Below are 11,554 nucleotides of genomic sequence, written 5' to 3' on the forward strand. Positions count from 1 at the left end.
TTCATGTAAAATTTATTTTGCTTCTAGGTCAATCATGCACCTTCATTCTTTCAAAGTGATGTGTTGATACTGGTGACTTTTAGCATGGTAATATATTACATGTCATTATTAGGATAAAATGATATTGTCTGCTTGCTTATTCTAATTTCATAATTGCACATTCTCTTTCTATTGAAAAATAGCATTCATTGTGAGAAGAGCACTAAAATAACTTCAACACTTCAAGCAACAACTTTTTCATTAACATTCATCATAATAAGTTTCATATGTCACTAAAAAGAGAAACCTGAAAGGCCTGTCTTTATTAAAGTAGAGAAGAGAAGATAGAAAAGTAGAATCAAGGCAAGGAGTCATATAAAGAAAATAAAGTGAATTTCCTTCCAATAGCAGTGTCTGGTAAATATTCCCTCCCACTGTTCATTGTTTCTGCTCTTATTCTGGCTTTTTTTCTCCCCTCTCTCCTTATCCTTCTTTAAATTCAAACTGTAAATTCTGGTATAGAGTAGACAGCACTGTATGTCTACTAGACAAAGGGCCTGGGCTGAGTTGGGATTGACTAATGTTTCTAGCCTGCAAGATTTTCCTTATGGCTCTCATTAGGCACTACACCTTGTGCCACAAAAAGCCAAAAATAGGCCTTGGTGGCCTTTGTTTCCCTATATGTAGAATGTGATCCAAAAATGCAATGCATACAAGTAGATCTCTGATCAAACTGCAAAAGAGCCAGAGTTAACTTTTGGTCCTGCTAATTCTATTTTTCTCAACTTTTGCCTTTTTATTTTTTATTCAATCACACAGGGCCCTGATAGTGGCCTATTTACAGCTATGCAAATCTACTAATTTCACCTAACAACACTCTTAATCAAGTACTCCATTCTCCAAAACTAAATATCTGCCGCTCATCCAACTCATCCACAGTCTAAATTCTGATTATTCTGAGTTCTGTTATTGTCAACAATATGTTTATTATATTCTATGATTATACTCCTATACATCAGATTATGAATGGCTGATAGATAACACTTTCTAAAGTATCCACATGTAAGAGAAGTACCTATTGATCCTTTTGTAGTTCATAAACAGGATGATTGGGTTTTCATGTTTATTGCGAGATGTGCTTTCCTCCAACCTTGTTATGATGTTGATCCATCTGATGTGAACTTAGGGGAAAAAAAGAAGTATCTATTGGCATAAATTATCATTAAACAATAAAATTGCTAAATTGGAAGATAAATAGTACACGTATCAAACACTTGATAATTCTTCTCTTTTGTCTGCTATATGTGATATAAGTGGCTATATTAAAGTTGCCTAAAAATGTGAAAATAGACAGTAGAAGGCAATAGAAACTTCCATAATTGACATGTGGCTTCCATCAGGTCCAAGGCAACTGCTTGACTTGTCATCTCCCAGTAAGTGGGAAGAGAAGGAAAATACATAGATTATTTGACTCTCGTCCCATTGATCAGACATAGTTATATGGCCACACAAATTACAAAGGAGGCTGGGAAATATACTTTCTAGCTAAAAAAACATATTACTAAATGAAACTGCCACATTTTAAAAGAATATGATCATTACATTATCAAAGAATAGGAGAGTGGTTAGTGTTAGACAAAGGCACTGGCAAACTAACTGGTAAAATGAATAGAGAATTTGGTCCAGAACACAGTACCATAAGATGGATTTGATGTTGCTTAAACAGTAGTACCTGTGAAGCTCTGATTCATATATTGACCGCAACCTTCCATGGTTATTTCTTGAAGTAAGCCCAAGAAAGGCTTTACTTGGGTACTACCTCATGTACCACAAAAAGCAAAGATAGAAAATATGTTCCCATCAATTTTGTGGATGACACAAATGTGAGCAGGGAAGGGCCTTCACAAGATAAGAGAAGTGAAATTACAGAAAATCTGGGCAGACTAAAATCGTGAGCTGAAATTTAAATATATTAAATGGAAAGTGACTTTAAGCTCAAAAGTACTGTGCAAGTATAAAATGACTTAGCAGCTCACATACTAAGGATATAGATTCCCTTAAGAATAAATCCAATAAGCATTAGCACTGAGGCATAGCTCTCCCAAGAGCTAAATCCATTTAAATAAGGCAAGTCATCCTTCTACTAAATGTTGCATCAGAATCAACACGTCTGTGTGGTTGTCATTGGGATAAATGCCACATTTGAAAGGGTCTGCAACAATATGGAGTACATAAATATAAGGGCAGTTATTTCATATGTGAAATGATTGAAAGAACAATAAATATTTTCCTTGAGGAAGACAAGGCTTATAAGGGACAATGAATGATAAAAATCTTCACATATTTGAAGAATTGTCAACAGAGTGTAAAGCCCTCTGGGGCCAAACTGGGACAATTGGGTTATACAGAGATAGATTTTAAACTTAGTATAGAGATATCATTTCCAACAATTAGGCTATTTTTAAAATGGTTTGTCTTTGAAAGGAAGAAAGTTTCTAATCTGTATTATTTCATGATCTCCAAGGTTTCTTCCACCTCAGAGATTCTATACAATCATTATGTATTTGTGAACAAAGTGTTTCCCTCAGCTTCTCATATGCATAAACTCAGAGGCATGTATACAAACATGCATAAGAACAATCCATTAGAAATGAGATAAATAGCACTGATACGATTGCCTAGTGGGGTGTACTGTCCAACTACTCCCAGCACCAATCTTTCACCTCTGCCATGACTTTTTCTTCTCTTAGGGTTTGGTTAAAACATAACTATGGCTGTTGAAATGTATGTGTCTAGCACAACACAGAATACACAAGGCCCCTAGAAAAAGGGGACTTTTCCATTTATGGGGCTTCAGGTTTTTTTTTTAACCATTTAGAATGCTTAAACAGCTGACATATTTATGTAGTATCAAGGAGTAGGTGGTATGCAGCTTTGAAAACTAAACTATCCAGTGCAAGTCACTAGGAAGCCAGAATGCATTTTTTTCACTTCAATTTCAACGTTATAGATATGGTGCTTATTTCATTACTGGGGTGTAAAGATACAAGCACATCCTTGAAAGCAGATGACTTGCGTTTAAGTCATTGTCGTGGGACAATTTTAGTCCTGTGAATTTTGGTAAATCACTTTGACTCTTTTATCCTTGATTTCTTCATTTTAAAATGAGAATAATGACTGTCTTATAGTATTATCCTAGATGTCAAATGATATAACCATGCAAAACATTTTATAAGTTATATACAAGTAAAATATTATTAATATTATTCCTGGAAGTGGTTTCAAAGACTAAATTTTCTCTAATTCTAAAATTTCTTATTTATCTCTGTGGATTATCTGTATCCTCTTTTCAATTTCAGTCTAGCTTTTCTCTGCCACCTGTCATACATCTGGGCCAGTTCCTGGATTTCCACATTTGCTCCTCCATCCATTTTCGTCAATTACTATTTTCTCAAATTAAAATTTGTTTATAAAAGATGAAAGATAAGTGGCTGTGAAATCGCATATAAGCAGAAGTCCAAATAAAATTACTCTTTAAATTGATAGAAAGCATTGGACAAACCCAAATAACAGACAGTTAGCTAGAGCGCAAAAATTCAGAAGGGTTTGGAAGATTCAGAAGATTATAAACTGCTTAATATTTAGAAGAGCTGGCAATCCGCCAGCAGGGAAGAAATTGTTCACCACAATGCCCTGTATATCTTTACTGTTGTCACCTCTTCATCTAATGTAGTTCCAGAAACTTTTGTGTAGGATATCAGATAATCACTCCCACCTTCTGGGGAGTATGTCTGTCCCTGGGACAGAAGCAGATGGAAATGTGGAAATCTAAGGTAAAGAGAGTTGAGCAATTACTTCTTACCAATGGCAGTAGTGACCACTGTAGTGACTAAGATGCCCATGACAAGAGGCAGTAAGAGCCCACGAAGTAGCGGTGTAAGAGGGACTAAGTTTTATCTCAGTAGGAAGTGGGAACCATTTCTGGCACAGAGAAAGATAAGAAGGAGAAAGATGCTCACTCCGTCCCACCTGAGGTTCAAGTTTAGTCGACTGAAATGAAAGGTCCACACCACCTTGATGATGGTGAATGACCTTGCCAGACTGCTATAAAGAAGAGGAGGTAATTGAATGAACTAATTAGCATTCTAGGCATCTTGTCTTTAAAATGAGAACTGTGATGGGTAAAATTTTAAACTTAAATTGCAGGCCCAGGAGAACAACTATTTACAAAAAAACTCTCTTTTTATATATCTGTTGACCATTTGTATGTCTTCTTTGGAAAAATGTCTATTCAGGTTCATTGTTCATTTTTGAATTGGACTATTTGCTTTTTGGTTGGGTTGAGGGTTTATTGTTTGTTTTTTGCTATTGAGTCGTATAAATTCCTTACATATTTTGGATACTATATAATTTTTTAGTTTTTAGTCATACTTTAGTATAACTGAAAAAAGTAAAATAAAAATAAAAAGCTAAAAGAGACTCTATTCTTCTCTAAGGATTATTTTAGTTCTCTGCAATTTAGAAAGGAAAACTGAAAACTGCTATCCACAGTTGCTTACCTGAAAGCATCATCTCACTCTTCTTGAGGTCAAGTGAAGATTTGGTGCTTAGAACTCATTACAAATATAAATTGTGTACTAAAGTGGACAATCCTGTAAATCAGCATATTCTGCATCTAAGATGCAAAGAGGGCCACAGTCAAATGATCTGCCTGCCTCAGCATCCCAAAAAAAAAAAAAAAAAAAAAAAATAGCTGACCTGGTGGCACACGCCTGTAATCCCAGCTACTGGGGAGGCTGAGGCAGGAGAATTGCTTGAACCCAGGAGATGGAGGTCACAGTGAGCCGAGATTGTGCTACTACACTCCAGCCTGGGTGACAGTGTGAGACTTCATCTCAAAAACAACAACAACAACAACTGCAGATTTTTCTGATATTAGCCTCAAAAACTATAGTTGACACATTAACAAAATTTACCTTCCTTGAACTCGAAGGGAAATGCTGGGGTGATATTACATCTCTCATTTTTATGGACAGCACTTTATAATATTTCTCAGAACAGAAATTCAGAAACATCTTAAGCCCCTCTTTAGTGACTCCTCTAGTCCAAGTTAATTATTTTAACTTCTATGTTCTTAAGTATCTTGTCCATATGCTAATTATAGCACTTATCACACTGAATTTAATACAAAGTAAGTAAGCATGTAGTTTGTACATTATAGATGGTTTTTCATACTGAGTGTAAGGGAATTCCATTTCACTGAATGTGATCTCCATTTAAATAACATCTTTATCATTCATTTCTTCCTTATTCAATGAATTGTGCCAAATACCGTTTGGGCTCACAGGAGGTATTTGAGGAGTTAACATCAAAATGCATCTTTGCAATTCAAAATGATACACACTGTTTCAATAAATCAATTTTAAATTATGTGAGAATCAAAAGGATCATAAAGAGAAAGTCGTAATAATATATGAGATGAATTTGAGGGAAAATCAGGATTTTGCACATAACATGGAGGTACTATAGACACACTGGACTAAAAATACATCATTTCCCATTTACCCACTAGGCTTCGCATTTCTCAGAGCCAAAAATAATGTCTACATAGTGTGCTCATTTGCTAGGGCTACTGCAAAAAGGAACTACAAATTGGGTGGCTTAAAACAATAGACATTTATTGTCTCACAGTTCTTGAGGCTAGCAGTCCAAACTGAAGGTTTTGGCCAGGCCATGTATTCCATGAAGAATCTAGAGAACAATTTTCACTGCTTCTTCCAGCTTCCAGCAGCCAAGGCTCGCTGCAGCATAACTCCAGTTTCTGTCCCCATCTTCACATGGCTGACCTCCCTGTGGATGAGGTGATGTCTCTACATCGTCTTCTTTCTATGAGTATCTCTGTGTTTTCACGTGGCATTCTCCTCTCTCTGTGCGTCTATGTCCACATTTCCCTTTGCTTATGAGGACACCATTCCTATTGGATAAGGGCTCACCCTAATGATTTCATCTTAACTTGATTACATCTGTAAAAACTTGGCCGGGCGCGGTGGCTCAAGCCTGTAATCCCAGCACTTTGGGAGGCCGAGACGGGCGGATCACGAGGTCAGGAGATCGAGACCATCCTGGCTAACACGGTGAAACCCCGTCTCTACTAAAAATACAAAAAAATCTAGCCGGGCGAGGTGGCGGGCGCCTGTAGTCCCAGCTACTCGGGAGGCTGAGGCAGGAGAATGGCGTAAACCTGGGAGGCGGAGCTTGCAGTGAGCTGAGATCTGGCCACTGCACTCCAGTCCGGGCGACAGAGCGAGACTCCACCTCAAAAAAAAAAAAAAAAAAAAATCTGTAAAAACTCAATTTCCAAATAAGGTCACATTCACAGATACTACAATTAAGACTCCAACATATGTTTTTGGGGGATACAGTTTAACCCAAACATTCATAATTATAACCCCAATATTTATCAGAGAATATACAAAATTCTACGCATTCAATACATGTTAGCTAAATTTTGAAATGTTCATTTTTACATCCTACTATAACCCTTGCACTATCATTTAAAATTGTATAAATTGTTCTTGATTCAGGAAAATTGAGAAATAAATGATTACCATCATCTGAGAAATATTCAACCTACTTGAAAGTTGTTGTCATCCTTAGCCAGGTGTTTCTCCAATTAAATTATTCAAATACATTTATCTTCTACATAAATCCTATTTTATAGTTCTTCAATCATCTTTTTTCCCACCCACTGTATCCTAACTGTATCCTAAGATGGAACTTGCAATTTATCCTTTCAGAAATAAATTTTGGGTTACCTCAGACCTCTAAAATGTTTATATGCACAATATCACTTTTCCTAAACTCCTGTTTCCTTTGTAATTTATTTTCTCTATGTAGTTCTCATGAAGACAGTGAAGCCTTTATAATAACTTTGGATTTGAATTTAATATTTTTTCATGTGGAATTGTCAAAAATATGGCCTGGAAGTTTTTCTGTGAACTTGCTGACTTTTTGTCCTTTTTACTTTAAAATAAGAAAAGAGTCACATTGAAAACTGCAGAAGTTAAACTGGCATGTTTCACCTAGTACCCCCCAGGTAACATCAGCTGTGTTTTAGTAAATGCCGTGAGTCACAGTGCTCTCTCTCGGTTCAGAGCTCTTTGGGACCTATGGGTCTTATTTCACATCAGAAGCAGCTGGATTTCACACCTATATTTGTCACCCTTCTAGATCCTTCCTTCTGAGCTTATTAACACCATCCAGCAGCTACCTTGAAGATATGCTGCCAGAAAAAATAAATGTTTTCTGCAAAGAGCGAAAAGGTTTTCTATTCCCATATGTCAGCACTTCAGTTCAGGCCCATTGCCAATAACTAATAGCATTTAAACAATAGTTCATTCAGGTGAGAGTTACGAAAATGCTCCTCTTCTGAGATGATTCACTAGATATTGTTACTCAAAAGTGAGAGGAAAATTGGTTGATTTTTGCATCTAAAAACTACTGAAGCACACTGAAAATGAAGCTACAGATCAGGTTCCCAGTCCATGCTTTACATTCAACTTGCTATTTGACAATGAATTTTCACATGACTTTTCAATGTCTCCCTTTTCTCATATGCAAAATTAAGAGAATACCATATTTTTACTTACTCATTGTGAGGTTGAAGAGATATTATGTGGAAAATCACTCCACAATTAGAAGGCACTGAGCATATTTTGGGCATATTTCAGATGTTATTCATATTCCAACTTAGAAGTTTAAAGAATTAAAATCTATAACTCAAGAAAGGTGACTAAAGAGAATCATTGGTGATTAGTGATTACGCACCTGATTTCTTATTCCATTGTTGCATTTTGGGAAATTAGCTATTTATATTCTAATCAAGTGTTGACTTTCAACTTAGAATATAATATGAAAACTTCATTTTTTTCTAATAAACCTCAATTTTCTGATAAATCTTAGAGTACATTGCAGGAGGGAGACAACTATTTGCAAGTAAGTTGAGCTCAGGATCACAGAAAGTCACATACCCAATCTCCTGTGCAGAGAGGTTAATAAACTTAGTAAGATATTCACTCCTGGGTTGAACCTTAAATCTGTTGCCATCTAGAAATAAAATCGTAACCTTGTATATAGAATCCAAACACATGTGAATAGGAGAAGTAGAGTTATGATCATACAATAAACTATGATCATAATAAAGGAGAGATGACTCTAACTCTGAGTCTTTGCTGAGTACCAAATCAGCAACATATTCACCTATAAAATTTAAATATATATGTACATAAATACATAATCACTACCCAATCTTTAAGGTCAAACTTTAATGCTATCTTCAACATGAAGCCTTTACCAAGCCCTGAGTCAACAGGACTAGCGTTCTTATTGAATCATAAATATGTTCTACATATCTTATTTCTCTTACAAACTTGGAATTTGTTTTCACAAAGCAATTCAATAAATATCCAAGGTCTGTATTGTGTTTATATGTGTATACCCCAGTGTGTCCACTACAGTCCCTTGTCACAAATAAACATTTATTGAATTTTTTGGATTGAGAAGTCATAACGACAAAATAATAAATCATTGATACTGACTACAACCATCTGATATTATTTGATTGCAGAATGATAAATCTCATATATTAGATGTGAAGGTTTTTTTTTAAGCATTTGAAAATACATTTTGAAAGAGATGTTAAAATAAGTGAACAACCAGTGGAGTTTTTGAGTAGAGGACTGATGTTCTCTATGCATGAATTCAGTTTCAGATAAATACACTTAATTATCTGACGGAAAATGTCACCATAAAATATTACAACTCAGAGAGAATACAGAAGTTCAAACTATTGAGAGATCAATGTGATGAGTACCCTTGAAAAGGTTAAGGCTCTCAAAAAGCTATTTGAAATTGTCATTAGTAATAGTATTCTAGAGGGAGAAATGTAATTGTGTGATATTTTGAGGTGATAAGTTGTCTTATCAGGGGTCTGTTAGGGCAGAGTTCATAAGAAAAATGCACTTCTGATTTATGTCCCTAAACTTTGCAGGATTTGTTCTGGCATTTAAACAAATATTAAACTACATGGCTATAGACAGGAGCCGTTTGCTCTTCGGTGATAACCTTGCTGCTTCTTCCACTTCTCCATGGGATATAAAGAAGGTCATTTTCTAGAATAAAACTCATTCCCCTGTGCATGCTTCATCACACAGATTGCTGACAGTTGGGGGTCTCTGCTCTCCACCATGGGACACAGAACCCTGTTTCTGACACTGTGAATTGGTTCTGGTCAATAGAAGATACAGAATACTTAGATCATGTTGTTGAGCTCAGTTAGCTAGTTTTGCTTTTTGGATATGTGATGTATAAGGGAATGCACTTCCCAGATCCTCAATAAAATACTTGTCCCAGCTATTGAGAGTGCTGTTAGAACCCAGCCTGCATGCATTTGCCTTTCAGAAGCCGCTTAAGCTTCAGAGAACCACCTTGGTCAAGCTCACACCCTTCAGAACAGGGATCCATATTAACTGATAGATTGACGCAGGATTATAAAGGCCAGACCATTTCAGCCTCATTTAGGAAAATTGTGATGATTCATGTTATCTCTAGAGTTCCCTGTGGGGTTAGCGGAAGTTGTTGTTGGGACTGTTTTGCACCTTGACTTCTCCCTTGGCCCAATACTGTTTCTTTAGCTTGCCTTCTACGAGTATTGATTACAGGAAACTTCGTAATATACATCCTGAACATTGAACTTCATGATAAAATTGGCTTTGGAGAACCTATGTGCAATAGGGTGAAACAGATAAACTTGTAGTTTTCTTAAGTGCACAGCAAGGATTCAGAGGACATAATAATCCTGGAATGCTAGAGAGAATTCTGGGCAGTATAAATAGTTTATAGGAATGTCCTCAGCAGGGCAGAGCATGGCATGGGTGAAGCTAGGAAAGGTAAGCTTGTCAAAGTGAGAGTGGCACAAAAAGAAGCAGGAGAAACAGGTGACTTTGAAGTTACAAAGACCACAGCTGACAGTAGATGACCCCTGGCAGTAGGAGGGTGTGACTACCACTAAGAATACTGAATGATAGCAAGAGAAAGGTGAATTTCATCTGGTAATCAAAGAGAAATTAGTGACGTTTAAAAAAAAAAACAAAAATCATGAGAATTGTGTTTTAGGAAACTGAAGGAGTCAGTACATAAAGTAAATTTGAGAGGGAGGAAAGATGGAGAAGCCAAAGATGACATTAGAAAGTTGTTAGAACAATCCTGCCATGATGAAAGCCAGAATGTAAACTTTAAAATTGCATGTATATGTGTGTATGTATGTAGAGAGACAGAAACAGAAAATTTGAAAGAGGAAATGGCAGTAAGAATTGATTATAAGAGGTGCTATATGGGAATTAAATTTAGCAGCAATCCTTCTAAAATCTTCTCTACATGCCAGCGACCATATAATGAATATCATTTATTGAACACTGAAATAAACTCAGAATTTTACCAGGAAACTTTAGATATATTTCATTATTTTAATATCCCCTTTGACATAGCTATTTCTTTTTATAGTTTGTAAATAAAAAGACTAAATTTAGAAATGTTTGAGAACCCAGTCCAACGTTATGCAGTTAATAAATGTCAGAATTGGAATTTGAACACAGGCCTATTTAAATTAATTTTCAGTACTTTTAACCACTGTACTACCAAGATCTAAAATATAAAAAATATAAATATTTTTATTTTAAAAAGTTTCCTTTTATGAGTAAGTAATGTGAGGTAAAAATTGCAGATCATGCATGCATGATTACTTACTGCTGCCAACATATTTTTGAACTAATCTAACTCTAGCCATTACATCACATGAATACAGGAGTCCAAGGGGAATACATGATCTAAAACTAAACCTGCCCGGCAAATACAAGTTCCCTCTTCTTCTACTGGCATAATCTGTTAACATATCTGGGTGTATTCATTCATAAATGTGTCTTTATATTTAGGATATTTAGGTAGGAGCAGAAATTCTTTGTCCTCTACTTCAGCAGTTGGATTCTTCAGAGACTCATCAGTCTCTTCACTTTGAAGTTTCATGCCACTGGAAGAAAGCACCGCATGTTCCCAAAATGCTTTGTATTATTTTCGCTGGTATCCAGTCCCCAGTGGAAAAGCAATCTTGCAGCAGCTCAAGGGTGAAAATGGACAATACATTTGCAATCTGGAACCTGGAACTGACCTTGGGCCAGTAACAGAGCTGTATAATCATTATAATAAAGATTTGCCAAAAAGGACATATAGAAGAGTATTCATATTACATTATCATTTGTATTATAAGTCCCCAATTATGTCTCGAAGGAGATACCAAGTCATATCTTCAAATATTACCTAATTCAGAATGACAGTGGTATTTAGACAACAGAGTGATCTATTGAATGATAAAAAGGCTACTTACATTTGTTGGGCAGTTGTGTCCCAACAAGCCTATTCAAGCCTTTATATATCCATATTAATTTTATAATCTGGTCTTAAGTTTATAAAAGGGACCTATTTACAAATTTCTTAAACTCAGTTGATTGTATATTTACGTATT

The 11,554-nt window shown here is 35.8% G+C and overlaps 1 pseudogene; it reads left to right on the forward strand.

Moving 5' to 3' along the window:
* Positions 1–1,060: 1,060 nt before the first annotated feature.
* LOC117066291 lies at positions 1,061–1,156 on the forward strand (annotated as a pseudogene).
* Positions 1,157–11,554: the final 10,398 nt, after the last annotated feature.

Source organism: Trachypithecus francoisi, unplaced genomic scaffold (genome assembly GCF_009764315.1).
Source record: "Trachypithecus francoisi isolate TF-2019V2 unplaced genomic scaffold, Tfra_2.0 Lachesis_group2, whole genome shotgun sequence".
NCBI lineage: Eukaryota > Metazoa > Chordata > Mammalia > Primates > Cercopithecidae > Trachypithecus > Trachypithecus francoisi.